Raw genomic sequence first — 24,656 nt, 5'->3', positions numbered from 1 at the left:
AATAATTCCCCAACTGGAATCTGGTGACAGCGCTGAGTCATAAACAATGCCATCAGTATAGAGCAACTGGTGTTTTCAATATTCCTATACAAACAATAAAACTAATTACCTTTATTCAATAAGTCTAGTTCAAATTTGATCTATTCCATTTTATTAAATATTGAAAATAATTTAATAAATAAATGTGAATGCTAATTTATTATTGATATTCATTATTAGCATGTTTGTAAAAAATAATTAAAAACAGGAAGGGAAAAATGGGGATAAATTCATCTCATGCGCTTGTAGTGCTGCAGATCCTGGTCAGGTTGCCTTAACCATAGCTAATGAAGAAAAATGGCCTTCTGGAGCTAGCAAGAAAGTGTGGAGCTGGGTTTGCAAAAAAGAAGTGGGTAAACCAGCAGTCATTGCCAGCTCGTATTCTCCACTGTCCCCTTCTCCTAGTTTAGGTGGCTGGTGCAAGATGTTGGGAGCACTGCAGACTGACACGAGGGGAAGGTGAGGGACCTGGAGGCGTAAAAGCAGTGGTGGGAATGGAGAAGTTTTTGAGGAGACTGGAAGGCGGCTGTGAGCCCCTCATGGAAACAGGGCAACAACGCTGACCCAAACTATCCATTCTGAAACTCTGCCATCTACCTGCAGTCATGCACTGGCGTGTTACCATGAAATGCACAGCGCAGGACAAAGGATTTTGGCAGTCTCACCTGTACATAAAATCTAGGATGATGTGGGAGTCATCACGTGGCTACAATGACAAAGTGTTCATTAGCCTTTTTGCTGTATTATCAAATGGGGACTCGGTCTTATGTGTCTAACATACTGAGATGTTAAGCCTTATCTTGGCAAGTGTTATTCTAATTAGAAAATAATCAGTAATGCTGCATAACACAAATAGCATTTCATCTTAAAATGACTGTATGATCATACCATTGTTGGCTACAAGCTAAGTTAGTGCAGCTGTTAAAATCACCTCTCATAAGCATTTTAATCAAAAGATTTTTATCATACGTTTGTAACTTCTGGAAGGAAATTACAACCATGGGGTATGATTCATTCCCTGCCTGATATCTGTGGCATCCAGTTGCACTGAGCCACCCTAAAAAGCAGCAGTGGTGCAGCCAGTTTGACAGTGCAAGGGCAGATAGCCTGGACGGTAGAGGATGCTAGAGAAGAAGTATATTTTCCATCATGCTTTTGTCTGTCTGTTAGCATCCTCTCAGTCTTGCCTGGCATCAGCACTAGCCAGCCTCTCTCAATCCAAGGGTTGCTTTAGGTAGTCAGAGAACTGCATGTATTTGCCTATGGCTGTGTGCCCCTGCAACTGCATGCATGCGTGCGGTTACAAACTGAGGCACCTTGAAATGGTTCCAGAAGTTTGCGTGATCTCCCGCTAAGCACATCCACAGAGTTAGATAGAAGTCTGCTCTCGAGATTCTGTTCTTTCAGCTGCGAGAGGCAGGACCTGTTTGTTTGGGGTTTTTTTCATCTGCCCTCTGCCGAGTGTTTCTGCCTCAGCTGTAGAGGTTGGTTTCCTCGTTCCCACCTGAGCTGGTGGGGTTGCAACCTTGAGATGCCAGAGTGCCCGTCTGATTCTTTGTCCTTTGAGTCTATTTACGGCATTTTAATTGAATCGAAGAGTAAAAAAATAGTACGTGACACCCAAGGTTTCTGCACTGCATAACCACCCCACACAGTAATTGGTTAAATAGATCACCGGATTGCAAACCAACCACGAGCAAACGAACAAGCCAAAAATTACTATCAGCGCTACTGGAATGGGGAAAGTTTCTGAGCTCTAAAGCTGGCCCCGTGTGCCGCGTGTAAATGCGAGAATCCAAGGGGAGCGGAGCCTGGCGCCTGCCGGAGCTACGCTTGTGCGCCGAGCCCCGCAGCGACAGCCCGAGAGATGCTGTTGTGACTTGGTGCTGCGCTGGGGACTGATCGGCTGCGAGCCCCCACCCCTGTCTCCTCCCTCTTTCCTCCTCCTTTTCCCTCCCCCAGGTCCTGCGGGGAGGCGGGTTTAAGGTGGGTCGTGTGGCCGCGGTAACTTTCCTAACAGAGCCAAAGAGGCGCTCGGAGTCCCCCGCAGCAGCATCGCCTCCCCGTCCTGGGCAGCGGCAGCAGCGCGGTGCCCCCGTGCGAGCGGCCCCGGCTCGGCCGTTGCAGCCCGGGCTGCCGCTCGCCGCCTCCCGCCGCCGCCTCTCGCAACGCCGCGCAGCCGCCGCCGCCGCAGCAGCCCCGCGGATCCGGCCCCGACGGCGGTGATCCGGCCCCGGGTCCCGCCGAGGTAGGTGCGGGGCGGGACAGGTGCAGGGCGCTGTGGGGAAAGCGGTGCCGGAGCCCCCTACCCGCAGCTGCGGCCCCCACGCCCCGTTTGTTCCCGGAGATGCTGCTGTGGGGCAGGTAGCTCCCTTTGCACCCTCTGTCTGCAAGGGAAGAAGTCCCTTTCCCTGTTCCTCCCGGAGCTTCCTGAGCACCCCGGACAAGTTAGGGGCAGGGTAGGGGGCGATCTCTCTCCAGTCATCGGCTTCTGTCCCTTTCCGCAAGCCTTCTCTGGGTTCCTGATGATTTTGGAAGTGCTGATCTAAGAGATATGTGCGTAGGGGAGACCTTATGGATTTATTAGGACTCTCCCGTATCAGCGCTTCTCTCGGAACCACCCCTCCACGACACATACGCGCACGGTATGGCTTTCTGGGGTGTCGTGTAAGCACCAACTTTCTTCTGGTTGCCGGAGGCACACTTGTCCCCGCATGTCCCCGTCCTCGGGTTGCTGCTTTGCGCTGGCGGCAGGACTCGGGATGACGCCTCGCTGCTCGCGGTCGTGTTGCTTCCCGTGCATGTACTTAACAGGGCTCATGGTAAAGGCGATATTTGGAGTAGGGAAAAGGCACGAGGGAGAAGTTGTAGGATGCAGTGTGTAAGTGACAGCTTCGGTTTCTTGAGGTTGGGAGCTGGTGTAATCGTACTCTCACTGGTGCTACTCAGTGCTGCCGAACGTTCCCTTCTTTTGCATGGGAGGGACTTTTGCCACTCTGCCAGATGGTTGCAAACATAGAGGGAGAATTTGGGGAGTGTGAGGACATCAGCATCTCTCAGTGCTTAGCTGAGATCCTCAGGTGACAGCATAGAGTTCTTGTGTTTATTAATATTCAACTAAAAGCACTGGGCATCTGCATGGTCCTGAGAGGGTCAATGTAATGTGAAAGCAGGGCAGCCGGTCTCTCACGGTATCACAGGGGTTGAAGATTTAAATAAACCCTGTGACCACTAAGTACTGCGAAGGCTGTGGTTCCCTCCCTAGCAGGAGGGAAGTCCAAAGTTAACTAAAGGGAATCCTACAGTTTATGTCTTTATGATAACCTGGTTTAGAGCATAAATGTGTAACATTAATTATGAATTAACTAAAATGTACCAGCCGATTTACCTTGTATATCATGTCAAACAGGAGAGAACACTCCTGTCACACTCAGTCTTCTATTTTAGTAATAGAAATCTCAATCATGTGAATAGATCTTATGTTTTTAAATTTCACATCGCTGAACTGATTAATTCTGTGGAGGTTTCTTCTGGTATACCCAAGTCTAAGTCCGAATCTTCCCTGTTCTGTTAGAGCTCCCTTAGAGCGCGTTCAAAGCTCTTCTGCCCTTCTCTGTTTGGACCTTCTTTATATGTCCACTTTGTTCTTAAGTTCCACATGTTTTCCTTCTCGGAGTAAAATCTGATGGATGGATTCTTACTTTGTCAATAGTAGGGCTAACTAAAAGCAAATAAATCTTGCATTAGGATGGTAAATACTCCTAAGTACCCATGCTTAAGGATAATAATAAGTGTTTGCAAAATCAATTTAAGTGCAAGTGCATGAGTTCTTATGTGTCAGCAACAACCTCTGGAGACTTCTTCAATGTTCAAACTGTTGAACTTAGTTTTATTTTTGCTTCTTGTTAATAGCCAAGTGAATCTGTTATGGAATTGTGAAAGTTCTATGGTGTGTGGTGAAAGTGTTTCAACATATGAAGTGTTGAAAATGGTCAGTGTTGTCTTTCTATTCATTCATATGCTTGATAAGATTTCATAATTCCAGTTTAGAAAAGCCCCAAAAACACACAAAAAGATGTCTGAGGTAAAATACAAAATGTCAGGATAAATTGTGTTGTCCCTATTGCTTAATTGTTGAAAAAGGACTAATCTGGTCTCTTGTTTTTACAATTAAATATGTTAATAGTCCAAGTATCAGATAGAAGACAGAGCTCTCTTCTAGTAAGTTGCGTGTATTTACTATGAATGGGGCATTCAGCCATTTTTACTTGGAATCATCCATTGTGCTTTAAACATTAGGCAGACTTAATATTTAAGCAAATGCATGCGGCAAAACTATTAACCTCTGAAAACAGTTAATTATGTTGGAACTGGGAACGTACCTTCAAGTAAAGCCTGTATAAACTATTTCTCTGTAGAGCGGTCACAGTTCTTGAAACCCTTTTATCCTTGTCAGTGAAGTCATTTCTAATTCTATGCTCTGACAAAGTATGTACTTCATTATTGTTTTCAAAGCCATGTGGTTTGAGCTACTATTTAAATATAATATTTATAATGCTACTATGGCTGTTCAACTTAAAAAGAGAAGTGGTGCATACCACTCTATACTAAAAAGCTTCTATATAATTACTACTTTTAGTGACACTGCTGTGCAAATCTCTGGGGCAAGAATTTAAATAGAGACTTTATTCACTTCCCAGGTACTTTATGTGAAAGCCATAAGCTTTTTTTGAACAAAACCAAAACCAAAAGTACAAACAAATATGGAGGCTGGAGGCTTGGGAGACTATGGAATTACAGCACGCTAGTTTTTTCGCTGTAAGAGCTACAACATGTATGCTTGCTGTTGGCTTTTGTGTACTTTCAGGTGCATAGAAATTGGGTGTTGGGGTTCCCACGAACTATCCATCTTTACCACCTTGGCTTTGAATTACCTATTTACACACCTCTTTGTTACTGTCTTTTAATGCAAATACATCAGTTCTGGTTGTGTCTTGTGGAGGAGTGCTGGGAGGCATAGGGTTACTTACGCAGCCCCTCCTTCCCATGCAAATGGTGCAAAAGTCAGAGACTAGTTTCAGTGCAAAGCCAAAGTCACTGGGAGTTTCTCCACTGATGGTGATGAATGCTGGACCACGTTGGAGTTTCCAGTAGGATTCAGGCTTCCGTCATCTTGCCTTTTCTGGAGTAACCTATCTGGTCTGTAGTTGCTGCTTATCAGCATTCACTTGTCCTATGAGGCATCTGTCGTATCTGGTGCACTATGCAGCTATCTTGGTTTTCCCAGGGCATCTTAAACAGCAGTTGGCATCCATCTTTAGGGAACTGAATCCTTCCCTGGTTTTCTCAGATATTACTGAAGCCCACATATGGAAAACTTTTAACCGAGAAAATAGATACAGTTATCATTGTGAATAAATGAGTTACTCCTGGAAAGGGTTGCCTAGATGTTAATGGGAAAGACAAAAAAAACCCCCTGCCTCATTGCTCTGTACTGTGCTGGTTGACTGTGCTGCAGTAGCAATTGGTAATTTTCTTTGCACAAAACCAATTGAAAACTTTGCGAGGAAGTTCTGTGTGTTAAGGTGAGAGGGATGAAAGAGCTTGCAGAAAATTAAGAGAGCTACTCTCAAAGGAGACAAATCCCAAACAGAATCAGCTTTAAGGACTGCCAGATGAATCCTGACATGATACTTCTGTATGATTCCTGTGAGTGACGTACAATTGGGGCATGCATATAGAGAGGAGAAATTTTGTTCAAGAGTTTATGAAACTGGATCTTATTTTCGGAATTAATAATTAATTACTAGATTCATGAAGAGACAATATTCCATGCCCTTGTGAAGATGAGAGTCAGTAGCTGTAGAACAGTGGACTGCAGCCTGGAGAATCTGAGGTATTTAGTCAGGATGTTCAAAGACTAAGCCAGAATTCTCTAATAAGATATGTGTGTTTACAAGCGCTTGTATATGAATGGTAGTGCTAAGCCCTCCAGGCAGTTTCTCCTGTCTGTCTGCTGCTCTAAAGGGAAAGTGCTGAAATTTGTATGAACGCTTCTTTCTGAGAGAGGGAGAGAGATGCTGGATGAAGGTCACCACTTTGCCAGCTCACAGAAACACAGTAGGAAAGAAGAGCGCATCCAACTTGAACCAGATTGCAAGCAAGATCAGTGCTGGTAAGCCTAACTTTTTCCTTTGCAATAAAAACTGGCACTGAGAATTTCTCCTAGTAACAGCCTGACTCTGTGGAGGATAATGAATGAATGGGCAAGAGCCTGAAATCAGATTTGCTGCTAGAGACAGCTACTGTGTCTTACTCCTCTTCCAGGCAGAGCCTAAGTAAAAATAGTTCTGTGCTGTGGCTTCATATACTTCATTTTCTAGGGTTTTCAACTCAACGCATTTTATGAGCAGTAATAGTCACTGTGAAAAGTAATTTGAAGAGTTAAAAAGGAACCAGAGAACTGCCAGAATATGATTCCTTAAAAGTTAGTCACATGTGAAATTTGCCAACAAACTACAGAGAAACTGAGATGAAATATCAGAATTCATACTTGCCTCCTCTTGTCAGAACAAGAAAGCAAATCAAAAGCTCCAATGCTTAGAGGATGCAACTTATCTGCAGATAGTACTGCTAGGTGAGATAACTGTGGAGCATTTTCTACTTTTCCATAGTTTGAATCTTTAATACCCATGTCTGTTTTTGAGACAATTATTGAAATAGCAAAAGCAGTCATCTGAGAGAGGCATGCATTTTAAGAGCCTTTGAAAACAGAGGCTTTGGTACAATTTTTTATTTTTTAAACAAGCGTAATGTATGGAAGTACACTGATAGAAAGTCAGCGTAAGCAGGAGGAGAATAAAGTTCTTTATCATGCTTTTAACATCTACCAAGCGAGAGAAGCATGGATGATTTGTAAGTAGTCGACTGGCATATGGTACCATTATGATAACATCGTGTTCACAGCACTTTCCAGATTGATATACAACCTTTCTAAAATAAGCTTAGTAGAAAAAAGAAAAAGAATGTAAAGTCATTTAGCAGCCAACACACTTTTGGTAGCAGCATAGGACACTGGTAGGTGACTTCACTGACACTCTGTTTGTCAAATGAGTTGTGCGTCCTAGTCTAGTACCTACTTCACAGGGAGACATTCCAGAAAACTGCCATTGCACTTTGTACGTTGGGGTCTGATTTGTGCTTACTTAATTCACAACAAAATGCTGCATTCATTTTCATTCCTTGCAATCTTGGTGAACTCGTGGGGGTTAGTACAAGGTAAAGAATTTGTTCCTTGGCAGGAAGACCAGTATTAAACACTTTGTTTGTTGGGGTTATCTGGGGATGGAGATTGAATTATACTTCAGAATGGATATTTACATCCAGAACTAAGATTGAAGCTGTCTCATTGACATGCTGTGTCATTTATAGTTCTCAAGGAACAGTAAAATCATAAATATTCTTGGAAGCAGAAGCCTTGACAAGACAAACTGTGGCAATGTTTCACTGTTCACAGGGTTTTTATCTACTTGCCACAGCTAGCTTAATTCTATTAACGAATTAAAACAATGATACTGTATATGGCATTATTATAGCATAAATTATACTTTTGTTTGTCTTCATTTAAATGTAAAAGCTGTAAATATCACTTTAAAGTATTGGTGGCTGATTAATTTCAAATTGTATTAACCTGTGTGTGTTGAAATGGATAAGGCAAATCAAAACCATTAAAGTTATAACACCTACTATTTCTCAAACTTAGTAAAAATGTCCAGTGCAGCAATGTTCTTCATCTCTTTTCCTCTTCTAATTTTCTTTTTTCTGCATATTTCAGGTAGGCATTTAATCAACCAAACAAGTCCAATCAGTTATTTTATAGATTCAATTCAAGTATCAGAAAATTTACTTCTCACGGTTATTATGCATTACATTCTACAAAAGGTCATGTGAGTAATCATGCACTAAAACTCTAGAGAAAGATGACTTTTGTACCAATATTTCTTTGCCAAGAGTTTAGTAGGCATTTGGAGTCTTATTTCTGCAGGTAGTAGATATCTTTAGGATGAATTGCCTTCTGGGTATGATGTCTGGGCCACTCTTCCTTCAAAGTGGACGAGCAGACCTGACTGGGCTAGATACCTAACTTTTCAATTAGTCGAATCCGAAGAGATTGACTCAGCACTTTCATCATAAAGCCTTGCTTTCATTTTATTTGTATAGAAAGGTAGGAAGACTAAAAGAGTTGTTGGAAATGGATGAAAGAACAATTTTGAAAATTGACGTTTCTAAGCCCAAGCTTTAGTCCAGGTATCATAGTTTTGACAGTTTTAGGAGAAAACTTTGCATTTGCATATGTATCTCATATACAATACTGAGTGATGGTTTTCCTAGGAACTTCAAGTTTCTGTGAGCTTTCCCAGAACGAGGACTTTTGGATGTAATCCTTGGTTTTTCCAGGTAATGTTAGGACATGAAATAACCATTATACTTAGGCAGAGTTTTGTTTTGTGAAGAAAAGTACAGTCATTGCAGACACTGACTAGAATTAATAATCACTTTTCCAGAAGACTGCAAAAATCTTGAATAAGTGCGCCAACATATCAGTGTTTTTTAGTGGTGGCAAGTATAAATTATAGAGAGAAGTTCTTTTCTTTTAGAGCCTTTGGTGCCATTATAGCTGTCATTAATTATGTATTAAGTGTTTGAAAGGGAAGACATCAGTAGCCTATAGGATATATTTGCATAGCAATTGAGGATTGATTAGATGCAGTTTCTGCAGTGAGGGCTACTAGGAGTAAGTCTCAGAAACTACAACAGTGCTAAATTACATTTAGTAAACATTTATTTGTAATAATGGTAGTAAAATGTACAGAAAGATTTGTAAACTACCAACGGAAGGAGACTCGTTTTCATGGTAATATCTGTTGCAGGAGAGGATCCAGCCACTTGTTACCTCACTGGATTACCATCTCTCTAGGGCAAGGATTGTGACCGATGCAAACAGGGATCTGTCAAATGACAAAATACCATCTGCTCTTTGTGGTCAGAAGATAGCAAAGTGTCTGTTGACAAATGGGATGAATGCAGTGGGTGCTTTTAGAAGTTGAGGCACGTATAATGTCCATTCCAATCCACGGGCAATTTTAAGTTTTATTTTTCTTCGTCTCTCTTTCCCACTTATATTTTATCATTTTGGATGATAACCTTGTAAAAGAAATTTGTTTGTCAAATACGTTCAAGGGATTGTTTGTGGATGAACTGAGTGCAGCCTGGAAACAGAGCTTTTCCATTTGCTCTGATCTGTAAAATAAAAAATATGTGGGAACTCTGAATAAGGGGCAAACAATGTTAAACAAGAAAGGCAATAGAAAATAGCTTGGCAGGCAGAGTTGTGTGGGTAGAAATGATACAGAAAGTCACTTTATATATAGAAAAGAGCAAGAAAAAGAACCATAATTAGGAATACAAACAAGAGGGGGGAACGAGACAGCTAAACAAAATTTAACAACAAAAGACTCACTCAGAAAAATATAAGTTAAATGGGAATGGGAAAGTGAGGAATCAGTTCTGTGCATGGTGTACACAATTCTTTTGCCTGGCAGAGAGTGGAAAGTAGAAACTGTTAGCAGGATGCTTCTGCACTGATTAATGTCCGGCATTTAAAGCTGATGGTTTCTAGATAATCCAGGCGTCCTCCTCATTTTTTTTATCAGCTGTTTTTTTCCCTGCTCTTTTATTTCTCTGCAGGTCTTTTCTTTTATATTATCCTCCCTAGCATTCTTTTAAGCTTTGTTTGAGGATAAAGCTCTCCACTGGAAGGGCAGCTTGACATAATGCTCAGAAGAGGACAGTATGCATTCTCTGTGTAGTGGAGAACTAGGTTTACATTGTTCTGTATGCATGTATTCAAAAAACAGCAGACCTACAGGCCCAATTCTTTTGCTCCATTCGAAGCTCCCAGAAGTCCAGAAAAATGACTCTGAAGGATTTTTGCAGCTGTAACTGTGTGGACTATGGAATATACCAAGGAAGGAAGGAAGGAAAGAATGTTAGTCTATTTTCTTCAGGCTGTTGCTTTCTGATCATATTCTGCATTTTGTTTGGTTTATTCTTGGCGCTGGTTAAAATAATGTGCATTGGAAGCAGAATATAGACTTGTAGTTCTGTTGACTGTTGTAAAAGATGTGTTTGCACAGGTAGTCTAGGATGAAATAGATTCTGACTTTCATACGCAGCCTACTAATGTGCAGAATATACTTAAGGAGAAGGCAAATACGTATTCTGAGCTTGGAAAAGTGCCGCCGTAGCATAAACTGTAGTAATACAGCACCCTGTATTTACTTGAAGGAATGCATACATGTTGTTAAGACCTGAGTAGTCTGTCCTGCTGAATTGTGCTTGAAGCAGCACCCAGAAGGGGGAAGGACTTGTGACTCAGTGCTCCTTTTCCACTTCCTCACGAGACGTGGCCATACTTGTATGCTTAACAAACTCTTCTAGCTGTGTGCTCCCCCTCTACTCTGAACAGTTGCCACCAAGCTGGTACAACAAATTTGCGGTGTCTGGCCCTGCAATGCCTTTGCAAGGCAGCTTTCCCACTGTTTTTCTTGAGAATCTGGTAGTCAAAGGTGAAAGTTAGAGTTAGGAAGACAGAAAGGAATTTGACTTCATCCTAGAGGAGAAAGTAGCACAAAAAGGGGACATAAATCTTCTGAAAGGACAATATTTGAGTATGCACATGAACCTTAGCTTTCTGAAATGCGTAAGTGCTTAAGGATGTCATCTTTCAAAACTAACTGCAATGAGTTTAAATACTTAGCAGCTGACACTGCAAAGTGAACGCACTTCCCCAATGTTCTTTGATGGACACTGAATTCACTAGAAGACATTGCAGAAGTTCTTGTTATCACTTCTGTTTTATTTTGGTTTTGCTATTGCCAAGAGACAGCATTTATAGATCTGTTAGCACTGGATTTACTTCAGTGAACCCATTTAGGAACATTGACTCTTTTTACCGAAAGGTTAATTTTTACATTTAGAAAGGTCTATTTTGCATATTCTGGGGGGCTTGAATACCACTTGTTTATTACATTGTGTGGGAAAAGTAAAAAGTAAGATCAACTTTTAATTTTTGCACATTCTGTGGAAGAAACTATATAAGTTAGTAAGCAAAAAAATGGCAACGAAGAGGCTACATTGTACACTATAAGCTGACTTCGCATGTGAGAGTTGGTGCATCTGCTCTTGTGTTATGTCACTTTCAGTAAATTCTTAAGGCACAGTGAGAAAGATCTTACAATCAGATCTGATCCCAGTTTAGACTGCTTGATCAACTCGCAGAGGAGGCAGCGCTTGCACGTATGCATTTCCTACCAGAACCCCAGCTGCTAGTCAGACTCTTTCTTACCAGCTAAGCTCTAGGATATCTCTGTATGAACTAAATAAATGTGTTGATTATTACCAGTCTGTAAGGGAACTGTTATGTCAGGTCCTGAACTGATGATTGAGCACCTGGTGAAGGGGATGGCTGGCCCAGGAAGCACAGGTGCAAGCAATTCACCGGTGCTTCCTACCTGACTGGAACAGGGGGACCCTGGGTGTGCTCATTTAAGGCCACTTCCTGAGAAGGACTGTTCTGTAACCAGAGCCCCCATCACTGGTTGGGTGAGTCAACTTTTTTCTATATAAGATTATTGATATTCCTAGTGACACTTTGCCTGGTATTGCAAAGAACTTATCAGATGCTGTTTCACTTCTTCCAAGGGCAACGCTATCATAACAAGAAAAAAAAAAGACATTCTTGTAGCATAAGTATTTTCTTGCATTAGTACTATAACTTGTTATTCATTATGTAGGATTTCAACATGGATGAAGAATTGTACTTATACAGCTGAAAGTAATTACTCAACAACATCAGATACTAGAGTATTTAGAAATACGAGAAGGTGATCTTCATACCATTGTGCTTGTACAATAATGTTATTATTTTTAATAGTACATGAAACTTAAATCTGTACAACATTTGCCAAAAATATAATGCAGTACTTTTGTTGCTCACTAGTGTATTGTAACATACATTTGTAGCTTTTCTGTGTGAAGGACATCACCTTTTATTGTTTGCTACTTCTATCAGAATTGAGTTTCAAATCTGAACAGAAGCTAAGTCCACATTGATGGAAAGTGTTAGCATTTGGGATATTCAGCTGCACTGAAGTCTTGCTGTTCTTTTGAACATGAGACTTTCATTGGAGATATGTAGGACAGTAAGGTTTTTAGGACAGTTTCTTTGGATGTTTTACACAATATATAGACCTTCATTTTGCTTGGGACCTCCTAATGCTTTTGTGAATTTGATATTAAGTAATAAATGTAATGATTACTGTTGTTGATTGGATAAGTCTAGTGCCAGAAAAAGATGTTACAGAATCAGGAAAGGTGAAGCCTGTTTTTGGCTTTGTCAAAGATTTGCTCTGATATCAATGTGTTATATTTTCTGAGAATCCTAATGCTCCTGATGTTTTTTCTTATCTTAGCGTATTTGTAGAGTGTTCCAAGATCCTGTGCAAAGTCCTTGCTAATACTGTATGCATCCCTAGACAAATTAGTCTTGTATTTGATATAGATCAGTCTACTCCGTGCATTTCTCTTTTAATTTTGGGGAGGTGACTGCTGTTGGTTGCTAGTAAGTCCAAAGACAATTAGTTCTGTTCCAATTTGTTGCTCTATTTTGTGCCATTGGATGGTAATAGTTTCCTTTGAGAAGGTCTGGTTATCGGTTTTGTCAACTATCTGAAGTCTGCTTGAAAACAGAACTGGATATGTAAGTAAACTTTCATTGTTTGTTAAAATCACCTTGGACTTTCCTTCCTCTAAACTGTAATCAAGTAGAAGTCTTTGAGTAAAGAAAAAGGGGGGGGGAAGGAAAAAAATATATGTTGGAAGCAGTAGAAGAACCATTTGAGGAAACTACTTAGTGTTAGATCATCTGTATCAGCACTGATTCTACACAAATAAAAATCACTGCGAAAGATGAACACAAGCACAAAGTACTTTTCATTATTTAAAAGATTGCTTGCTGTGATAGAATTGTAAGGTATATGCAACTCTTTCTTCAAAAAGATTGACAGGATCTAGTTTTGATAACTAGTGTTTGAAGTTAGCTATCCAGATGACTCCAGCTTCAGTTTTTATAGTACTTGTGTGAGCAGGTAATAGCTAAATAACTCAAAGTCAACTAAGTCAATGGGTGTGATTTAAGGTACTTAGAACTTGGGTCTAAATTAGGGTCTGTGTTTCTGAAGAGGCACTACATTTGTAAATGGTGCTCATAGTGTTAGATTATAAGATATTTAAATCAGATTCTCTGGCCTCATTAAGAAAGAAAAGCTGCTGCTTTTTTTTTTTTTAAGAGGAAACGTAGTGAAAACCCTAAATGCATTTCTAAATATGTAAATTCTGTTAAAATCATACTTTTTAGATCTATGTTCTCTGAGCCAACCCACTTCTTCAAGATATATGCCCAGCTAATCAATATCCCAATTGAAAGAAATTGAACTTGCAAACGATGAGGCACTCTTTGGGCTTTTCTACTCAATCCCTGAAACATCATGTCAAATACAGTAGACAAATCTTCAAGTCTAAATAATTCATCTGCAAATGGTAGGAACAAGAGGAGGGGAAAAAAAGAAACAGTTGTTCCATGCTAAAATACAATAATGCATTAAAATTAATCAATCTCTTCCTGCTGAGAAACAATCATTTAGAAAACATTTTAATTACCAAAACTGAATAATGGGATCAGTATTCTTCAGAAGGTTGGGTTCACCCTACTGAGCACTGGAGAATCCTCTTCACAGGAACCCATAGAACATTACTGTTTTCAAGTTGCTACTTTCAATCATAATACTTCTGGGGAGAAGTTTGATTTTTTTTTATTTTTTTTTTTTCCCCCCCACAGCAGCTTTTAAGGAAAATGTTGAGTGGACAGCAGATATGTGTTAACTATTTTGGATCCAGAGCAGAGGTTTGCATGCAATTAAACATTTCTTTTTCTTTTGGGTAAGAATTTATTGTGCATTACTTAACACGTATCCAAAGCCAATTTGTCAAGCCAAAATGTTTGGCTGGAGCAAGAAGACAATGTTGTAACGTAATGTTGTAAAAATAGCATTTTTGTCTGTATGCTGCCTAGCACTGAACAGAAACTTGCAGAAATAAGTCAGCCTGGTTCATTGTTTTGGCTAGAAGTGGGTACAAGGAGAATGTTCATAATGGTTACATTAGATGTAATGACTTTGACTTTCAGAATTTGCCAGAGAAGAACCTTTTATCCTGCCCCAGTGCATAAGGGTTTTGTTCTCCAGCTCTGGTTTCACAGACATTTGTCAGAGATCTGAATGTTAGTCAGAGACAAGACTTGCTGATTGTAGAGCATATGATGACCCCCCCCCCCCCAAGGAGCAGCCGCTACCTGACCATCTGGGAAAGCTGTAGGAGACTCTGTAATAGGGGGGAAAAAAAAAGTGTAGAAATTTATTCATGTATATGGGGATAAATATATATATATATTTCAGTAATATTCTATTATATTATTCTATATATTCTCAGTAATGTGACAGAAAGTTTTGTATGGCCTACGTTTGTTTGTAGTGAGGTCAAGTGAGAACTGGTCTTTGGACCATGCATGAGTCATGGAGGGAACTCATTGTTTTGCAAGGATGTATTTTAACGTATGTTTCACAACAGGGGACGTTTGTTAACAAACTAGGTAAATGGCTAACGTGGTGCGCGCTGATGGTTTAGTGACATTAAAGAGAAACATGCACGTAGCAACCTTTCCGAATCTGCCCTGCATGAATGCTGGAAAATTTATGTTGACTTAGGTTTTCAGTGTGTGCTTAGAATTAAGCTTGTTTCTCAATACTTTGCTGAATCAGGGTATTAAGTTTGGAAAGAAAATTAAAATAGATTCACTGGGAATGATGTAAATCTTAATGTTCACAGTAGGACATGCAAGCAAAGCTGAATATCCTAGTAATAGAAGTACCTTGTAACTTATGGAATGAGCAAAGTTCCCAGAATGGTTATTACATGCTGCATTTTCTGTTTTGGATTATTGAAGTGAAATTACAAAAATTAACTTGTATAAAAGGCATTTTCTTCTTTATTTTCATAATTATTCTGTCACCTACATAAAACCTTTCTCTGTCTTGAAATGGATTTGGTTGGTGCTGAAAATTGCTGTAGGATAAGTAAAACAAGTATAACTGAGATTCATAAATCCAGTTTTGAACAAGTGCAATTAGGAATAGTTATTAGAGACCAGCTGGAAAACGTTAGGGGTGAAAATTTACCATGTGATGTTTTTTATGTGTTTGAAACATTTGTTTTATACCAAAACCTAAATTAGATCACCAGAGAAATGAACCTGCTATTTAAAATCTAATTTGTACACAGAAAGTTAATTCTGAATATTCCTATTGATAAAAATTTTATTATTAGGTCTTGTTAAACTGCATGTTTTTAATGGAATTCTGACTTTTACAATGCTTCTCCTATAATTAAAATATGAGAAGTAGCAACTTGATTATATTGAATGCATTTGTGTCCACTGGCTGTGTAATAAACTTTGGTACTAGTCAATTCTCTTCTCTATTATGGTTTTGAGAGTAGAGCAGTTTATTGGGCCTAATTCCAAACCAATTCAATTCAAAAGAATTGTTCAGTTAGTGCATTTTGGATTAATGTTTTAGGACCTAAGCACAGACTTTCCAACATATTAGTATATAACTTGATACCAGGGGAGATAGGGAAGAAGTAATTCACAGAGACTATCTCCCACTAAGGAACATTATACAAAAATGAAACAACATAACAATGGCTTTGTTGGGTTAGATCAAATTTTTTCTAGTCCAATATTTGGTCTTCAGCTGCAGCACATAGTTGCAAGTACACAGCAGCATTTCTCTGTATAATCTCCTTTGTTTTCCTGGTCTCTTTCTATGGTGAATGCAGGGGCAGAAGGGCTGCTCTAGTGGCTGGTCAGAACACAACGCTGGCTTTGCTATTGCAAGGAATCCTGCTGACCAGCAAACTGTAACTTGAGCTAGAACTGCTGCTATGAATTCCCTTCTTACTAGCATGACTTTTACAATCATTTCAATATCCAACACCTTAGTTTTTCCACTTTATTAAAAAAAATACTTTTAAGAAAATGTACTTGGAAAATATTAATAAACAATTGCTATTACTGTACCAAGGAAACTATTCTAACAAATAATTTCTGTGGGCTACGTATAATACTTATAACCACCCAGCAGAAGAAGATGTGATATGTGGAAATCCTTTCTGAGACTTTTGGTTTAGTTTTTCACGTTACTTCTGTTGCACTTCAGGCTTTATTTTGGAAGTGCTGTTGCAACAAAGAGAGAATGCTTTTAGAGTAATTGAACGGAATGTCTTAAAACAGCATCTCATCAGTCAACTTTGAATTTTTTCCTCTTATTTGTGGTTGATTGTGTTTCCTCTCTGGAAAATTGGACAAATCAATGTAAATGAAAGATTATTATTATTATTATTTAGGATAAATAAGTAAACACTGTTAGCCATAATAAGCCATCTGTGAACAATACAAATCAAGGATGTAAATTCACTACAGTCAAAGGTTTTATACCACTGATAAATTTGACACATTTATTACTCATCTAATTAAATTGTGCATGCAGAGCAGAAAGGAGCCTAACAATGTATGCAGATGTCAAATGGGTATTTAGTACATTTCTGATTAAGAGCAGCTAGTTTACACCACACTGTGCTGATTTGTTACTGGTTGTAACAAAACATGCACTATGGAAAAGAAAATGGTTGGGCCGAATTCTACTCTTACATATGTTTGAGTAAACTGATAGGTTTTACTGGGATCAGATGGGTAATAATAGGTCAGGAGCTGTGAGGTGCTCTCTTCGGCGGTACTTTGTTGGCTAGCAGGTACTTGCATGGAAGTTAATGTATTGTCGGAGAACTGGTAGATGAGAAGGGGAATCTCTGTCTTTGGGGGGCCACGTAGTGATACCTCAGGGAATCTTTAGCTTGGATGCAGTGGTTGCTTGATGGAATTCGATGGCACGTAATGTTCAGATGGTCAGGTTGGAGTGTCACTGTGTTTTGGAGGCTAGAGATCAGCAAGACCCTGGGAAAGCTGATGAAGAAGGCCAAACTGTAAAGGAAAGATGTGATACTTCATGTTTAAATGATCTTTATCACAGTACCCCTGTTGATGTAGACAGTAGAACCTTCTCAGTTTTCACTTTAGTTGCACAAAACCCAATCCCCATTTCCTCTTCTGCTCATGCACTTTTCAAATACTTGCAACTACCATGAGATGCTTAGAGGTTAGGAGTTAGGCTGTCTCCTTTTAGTCATTTCACTCCTATAACCTTTCATATGGTGAAGCTTAAGCAAAGAGAAACAGCATTTCCGTCTCCTCCCTGAAAGGTTTAAGGCAGTTGATTCCCATGTTGCTCCACTATGGCCTGCAACAAAATGATGGAAGGTTGAATATTCTTTAGCTCGCTTCTCTCTGTGTGCATGTATACATAAATCAGCTAAAACCTTAGTGATGTACAATTTTCAAGGAAGAAGAATGAAGGACAACAAAACTTCTTTTCTCTCCAACTTTATGAATTGGGTTACCCATAAACTGGGAAGGTGGTCTTGTATAATCAAACTGGTTTTGTACTGAGGCCAAAGTTATTCATTTGAGGCAATTAATTACCATTTGTTATTCCTTCCAAATGTACTTTTTAAAGAATTGCATTGCCAGAGGCATTCTATTTTTGGCAAGACTAGCATTGTGTCAGGATTGGGGTACACTCATCTATATGTGTCAAATCCCTGCAGTAGCCTACTTGATTCCACGTGGAATCATTTGAAGGCAGTTATCAGGAAAACCTGTGTAATGGAAAGTATAGATGCAAGGACTTCACTCAAACAGCTTATAGCTGACTGGAACTTCAGTATATTTCCAGAAATTAAAGTGCCAAATGCAGTGATTTTTCTTATTTCCAACTGTTAAATCTCTGTGGTTTATGGCACCAACCAACTCAGTTTTGGAGGCATGCTGTTTGAACTCTTAAGGGCTTGTAATGCAAAAGCTGGCATTTGGAATTCCAACCAAAAATAACTGGCAATTGGTGGCATGCCAAGGTATTTGTCACTCTCAATCCACTCCAGGTATCAGTGGGCAGATATAAGGTGCTTTACAGGGATCTTTTAGCACAGCATCAATCAGAGGAATGGTCAGGCCAGAAAATGGTAAGTCTATGATTTCGATTACTGTGATCAGTTTTTAAGAAGAATGGTCACAGATTTCAGAACATTTGGTGATGAAAGTAATTGTTTCTGGTGACTGTTTAATTTCTACGTTCAGGAGCATCAAGGAATCTAGTGGGATTCCAGGTCTTCTGATTACTTTGAGTGGCTGCATCAGTCTGCTCGGTTTATACTGGACTGTCCAAAACGACAGTCTTCCTTTCTGGTCTTGCAGGCACTGAAAAGACTATTGATCATCAGACTACTGATAATACACTGATAATATTTTAGTTAATACTAGCATGTTCTTTTACAGATAGAAAGCTGATGTAATTCAACAGAAATACCATTAACTTTAACAAATTTAAACTGCTACAGTAAGAGACCATGAAGCTCATCCCTTTATTTAATTTTGCTGCTGTATTCTCAATCTGGTTTGGAGATAACTCAATAACGTTTTCCAATCAACTTCAAGTTAAATGCAAAATCTTTGTTCAACTGAATCATATCTAACTTAGAAATAGCCAGAAATAGCCTCCTTCAAATGCACTGCACCTGGAGGAAATGTTCTGCTTCATACAATGGCTGAGTTTTGTGCCACTGCTAAAATAATGTACTATGACTTTGTACCAGAACATGCACTAATTTTCATCTGAGACTCAGAGGGAACCTCTCTCAATTCACTTCCACGCAGAAGCTTGGAAAGTGTTCTGAGCGTTTCTATTTTTCTGGTTTGCATTGTAGTCTGCTTTTTATATGAATTCCCAGCCTGTGATTGGAAGTTTTTTTTCCAAAAAGTTGTATGTATTCCTGCACTGCTTCTGTCTCCACATACTCCCTGGCAGGGCTATGGCAGCTCGTGTCCTGTAAGCACCCCCCACCCCACAGGCATTACAGGGTTCTTGCCAAAGGAGATACTGTCTTGGTCTGCTTGGGTGATTTTACTGCTTCGCTGGCTTACTCAGCGACATGCTGGAAGAGAGCATTCAGGGCAAAAGGTAAGGAAGGCTTCAGTGAAATTAAGACATGATAAATGTGTTTTACCATTTTGAGAAGCCAGAAGCTTACTTCCTAGTCATTTTCTAATAATATATCTCCAGCTTCAGCAAGGCCTGTACTGCGGATCTGACAGCAGTCTTGTAACTGGGTGGTAGTACATGTAATTACATGTACATTGTTCTCATACTTCTGTCAGTCTTTTTGTGCTGTTCCTTCTCTGTTCCTTACTCAGCTTGGATATGTTTCTTCCCAAATTTCTTCTTTCTGTTTGAATACACTCAGTAGCATTTCAGAAGCGTTGCAGGACCAATATTTTAATTTGTTTTGTAACATATGAATGTCTTCTTTTACTGTGCAGCAGCTTAAGTGATCAGATGAATTAGAGCCCCCCCCCGAGAGCCAGTACCCTTGTTCTTTCATTTGAGTGAGTGAAATGCCTGTAAGCCAGTGCTAGGGTGAAAGAAACAAAGGCAGGCATTAATACATCTGCTCTATTTATGAACTAGTTGGAGCCACAGTTTATTGACCATTTGAATTACTTCTGGTGTAAGATTTCAGGTGGAAACATTTCATTACTGAAAATCTTGCTTTTCTTTGGATTTTTTTTTTTTTTCCCCTGACACTTCAATTTTTTTTTTTCACAAACTTTTTCTGAATAATCATATTCATCCAGCGGAAGACAGAAGGTCTCTTCTTACCGTGGCCAAGTTTATATGCATAATTCCTTTTAATGCATCAGTACATCAAGAAGGAAATATACCACTTGGAACTCTCGAAGCCCAAGCCTGAATACTAAAAAATAAAAATAAAATTAAAAAATCATTATTGTGGCAGATGTACATGTGTTTGTTTTAAAAATCTTTTTTATTTCACAAATTGAAGTTAATAATATTTTAATATTATTTTATTATAAAGAGTCAGCTATTATAATTGTTTACATGTAATTTACATATAATATTACTATTGTAAAATTTTGTAATGAATCTTTCACTGACAAGTTATGTAATTAAAACAGATATCTGTCTTACTGTGTCTTAGAATTTATCTGTTGTTAGATATTTGACTCTGGTCAGGCTCACCCTAGTGCAAGCATATTATACCCAGCTGTAGTTAATGATCTGATGAGAAAACGTGATTAAGTATTCATTTTTGCAAGGGGGGTTTTATAAGTTGAAAGCTGTATGCAATATTAAATGTTACAGTACAAACCTATCCTGATCACCATTATTATAAGAAGAAAATATAAACCAAAGCTGAGGACTCTTTCATATGCATACATTTCACATAAACTTTGGAGCTTTCCACTCTGAACTAACGAAACCATTTAATCTAACCATTTTTGAAGTCCCAATGATGTTCTCCCTTGTTAGCAGCGTTCTAGTGTAGGAATGAAAGGAATTTGTGACTTAGATGTGAGATTGGGAATAGCAGTAGGATCTTCCGGGTACAAGGTATCTAAAATGTTAGTTCTGAGATACTGGCTTTCTGATATATATCTGATATAATATATACATATGTTTAGTATCTTTTGAATACCAGAGAAACTCATAGATACAATTCAGCTTATACAAATATATTTGCACCTTGTTTTTAATGTTTCACTTCTTAAATTGCACGCTTGTTTGCTCTGAGCCTCTACCGATTCAATACGTCAGCACTGGGCCAAAATTCTTTTGACCCAACTGGAATCACAATAGATTTAAATGTGGCATGAAATTTCTAGCTTCGTGTACCTCTCTTGTCATTTTTCCACGCTCTTTCTGTGTTGTGTAGCATCAGTGTAAAGTAAATTTATTTGATGAAGCATGAAACTAGTGTGTATCTATTGTCAGGCATTATCTAAGTGCTCTTAATATCATTCAACTTTTGAGGTGAACAAATAGAAATAATAAACAGAAGTTCACTTCTTATAAGGAAGATTTCTTTCTCTAATGTGATACGAATGTCAGGTAGATTTTTTGAGTTGGTCCATTCAGTTCTACACTGATCTGTATTTAAAAATTCTCATGTTTTTGCAAAGGAACTTTAACAATAATAATACAAACTAATTGCTTTGCAATGTATCATATGTTTCATAGCCATTTGCCTTGGTAAAAACTCAATTCTGCTGGAAGAAAACAATGGCAGCGCCCATTTTAATTTGCAGTGAATTACAAATGCAAGTCATGGTAGATATGATCAGCTATTATTGTCTGCTTGGTGAGGACAAGTTAGAGTTAGATGTTGCTACATGGCCTTGTAAAAAGTCCCTCCTCAGCTTTCCTGTAGTCCCCCTTCAGGTCCTGGAAGGCCGCTATAAGGTCTCCTCGGAGCTTTTTCTTCTCCAGGCTGAAAAGCCCCAGCTCTCTCAGGCTGTCCCCATAGGGGAGGTACTCTAGCCCTCTGATCATCTTCGTGGCTCTCCTCTGGACCTGCTCCAACAACTCCATGTCCTTCCTGTGCTGGGGGCTCCAGAACTGAATGCAGTACTTGAGGTGGGGTCTCCTGAGCTGGAAGAGGGACGATTTAGATTAGATATCAGGAACAAATTATTTGCTGTGAGGGTGGTGAGACACTGGAACAGGTTGCCCAGTGAGGTTGTGAATGCCCCCTCCCTGGCAGGATTCAAGGCCAGGCTGGGTGGGACTTTGAGCAACCTGGTCTAGAGGGAGGTGTCCCTGCCTATAGTGGGGGGGTTGGAGCTAGATGATCTTCACCGTCCCTTCCAACCCAAACCATTCTGTGATTCTATGATCACATTTCTAATTCTTGTTGCAAACTGTGGATGATGTACGTGAAGTTACTTCCTTTGAGAGGTGGTTAAAAGGCTATCTAAGCAAATTGAAGGAGACAAAGTTTCAGCAAAGGTTTTGATGGTTGCTGCTGATGTTTTTAAGCTTTTGTTTCTAGTATTTTTTTTTCTGTATATGGAAATAAGTATTTTAGATCATGGCTTGCATACGCAATAAATTAACAGCAAATACACTTCAAATACAGATGTGGATCATGAACCTTGTGAAATCAGGTGCAAAACCAGCAACTTGCTGCTGGGGTGCAGCAGGAGCATGCTAGGTTTTGGACACGTTTTTAACATCTTTGTCCCTTTTGTAGTTAGGAACTGATGACCTTTAAGGCATGCTTTTCTTAAGCAGCAGAATATTGTTACAAATGTAAATTTGTCCATGATGACCTTGTTAAATAGATCAAAGTGTGAATATTTCTCAAATGTTTATCACAGAGCTGTGCTGTGATCTTGAAACTGTTGGTTTTGCTCTATGTTACTGAAAGCTGCTACTTTGAAGTTGCTAATTGCATTAGATTAATATTAATAGCATTCTATGTCAGTGTCTTTATCACTGTGTGTGAACAGCACACGTAGTAAATGTTTTTGAAGAGGGCCCTCAAGTGCTTTCTAACATTTACAGGTTAAGGTATATGAAGAATATATCACCTAGTGTTGGATGGACTTAGGTCAGAATAACCCTATCCTGTTATTTTCAGCTGATGGGCTTATATTATTTTGAATTAAAGATGCCTCCTCTGACAGTAATCATTGTAATATGCTTGGTGCGTACTAAGAAGGCCAGGTAGACACGACCTGGCTGAGTCAGTCCTTTACTTCTCCTGCTCTTGATGGAATGTCATTCAATATCAGATCTTTATTCAGTTCATTGCACAACAGAGATTGCACTGTGTTGTTTCTAAGCATCTTTTTTTCCTTGGGCAAATGTATCACGTTCTGTAGAGCTGGCAAAAGCTCCTGTTTCCTCTCTTTCCACCCTCTGCTGGGTTCCAGTCTGTCAAAGATAGATCATTGTTCTATTTCTTTTTACCCTGGACACCACCTAGAAATGCCTTTGATAAGAACAAAAGCATAGCCAAAGCAATGTGGATATGGCATCAGGAGGAAATGAAGCCTGCTATATGAATCTCTGAGACTGGGTTAAGATTTCACATTGCATGTCCCATGAGGTTTTTCTCAGTTCATGAAGCAAGAATAGGAGAAATGGGTTTAGTGGATTCTCATTTACATTGTGGAAAAACTTACACTGAGGTAGCAAGCTCAGAGAAGAAGAGTCACTGAGGAAGTTGGGGATTTTTGTTCTACGTTCTTCAGCAGATGTTCTCAGCCTTAGGAGTGTAATGTTCCGACATTGCTCCAAGATTAGTCTGGGTTCTGCGGGGGCTCCAATCTGAGTCACTAGAATGGGAGAATCAGTGCTAAGCATGGGGGCTTTCCTGGGGTGGATTTTTGATAATTCTTCATAATTTATGCATCTACAGCAAAGCACTTAAATATGTGTTTATTTCTAATTAGACCCGTTAGCACAATTAATTTTGATGGGAAGCATGTTGTAATTTAAGTGGACTCCTGAACTGTGATACATACAGTATCTAATTTTTAGATAGATCTTTGTAAGTCGAGCCATCTGAAATGCACGTAGAAGTACAAAGACCATAGAGAAGAAATATTTTTAGATGTAGCTTAAAAATCACAATTTCTGAATTTTTCAAAGAATTTTTCACAGAATGATGGCAACTGCATCACCACACTGCTAGCCAGGATTGGTTTATCTCGTTTCACACTCAACATTCAAAAAAACCAGGTACTTAGAATCTGACCTACCCTTGGTTTGCATGAACATGGTATGATGCAGAGCATTTTTCTGCAAAATTTCTGTATTCCTCTTATTTTAACATGTTCCACGTTTTGTGTCTTGGTCACTGAAAGGAACCTGTAGAAATCCACTACACTGCTCCACACGCCTGGCCACAAGGTACAAGCTGTCCAGGCCTTTTCAGTAGTAAGTGCTGGAGCCTCTGCCAAGGAAGGAGGCAAGTTATGACGGAGATAGCTCAGTATTTGGTGTGTAATTTCACTGTTAATTTCTTCAGCGTCCAAGAACAAGTGATATCAGACCTGTACCATGGCTGGTAACAGTTTCAATGATCAAGATATAATGAAAGCTCTGTTAGATGTTTATTAATATCTTACCCGTAATTGATTCTCTTTAAAATATTACTACTTTGCTTTTTCAGGACTGCTGTTTGGGGATGACCTTGTCTTTCTTCTTTTTAACTTTGCCTATACGCGTCAATTGTAACTTCCTGCTGTATGGCTGTAAATCCCAGCACTGCTTGCAGACGAGAACGGATGATTCAGTACTATCTAGTGCATTAATGTACAGTCAAGCAGAACTTGAAATACTAGGGAAGCCTTGTTGACTGTGTCATCCAAAGGCACGCGGCAGGAAGTCGAGAGTCAGTACTGGGCATTTACTTCACGAATGATCAGCTTTTGATCTTGAAAATCTTTGTATGTTTGCTTT

The 24,656-nt window shown here is 39.4% G+C and overlaps 1 protein-coding gene across 17 annotated transcripts in view; it reads left to right on the top strand.

The window, feature by feature from the left end:
• MEGF11 (multiple EGF like domains 11) overlaps positions 1-24,656 on the top strand; it is a 280,422-nt gene that overhangs the window by 18,234 nt on the left and 237,532 nt on the right. For 2 of the 17 annotated variants that reach the window (XM_021407904.1, XM_021407902.1), the window contains exon 1: positions 1,465-2,287. The exons of the other annotated variants lie outside the window; for them this stretch is intronic. The gene's annotated coding sequence lies outside the window, so the exon portion shown is untranslated. Of the gene's footprint in view, positions 1-1,464; positions 2,288-24,656 lie in introns of those variants that run through there. 17 annotated transcript variants of the gene reach the window in all.

The sequence above is a fragment of the Numida meleagris genome, chromosome 9 (genome assembly GCF_002078875.1).
Source record: "Numida meleagris isolate 19003 breed g44 Domestic line chromosome 9, NumMel1.0, whole genome shotgun sequence".
In the NCBI taxonomy this organism is placed as follows: Eukaryota; Metazoa; Chordata; class Aves; order Galliformes; family Numididae; genus Numida; species Numida meleagris.
Note: the sequence above shows the minus strand (reverse complement) of the source record. Positions and strands in the feature narration are given on the sequence as shown.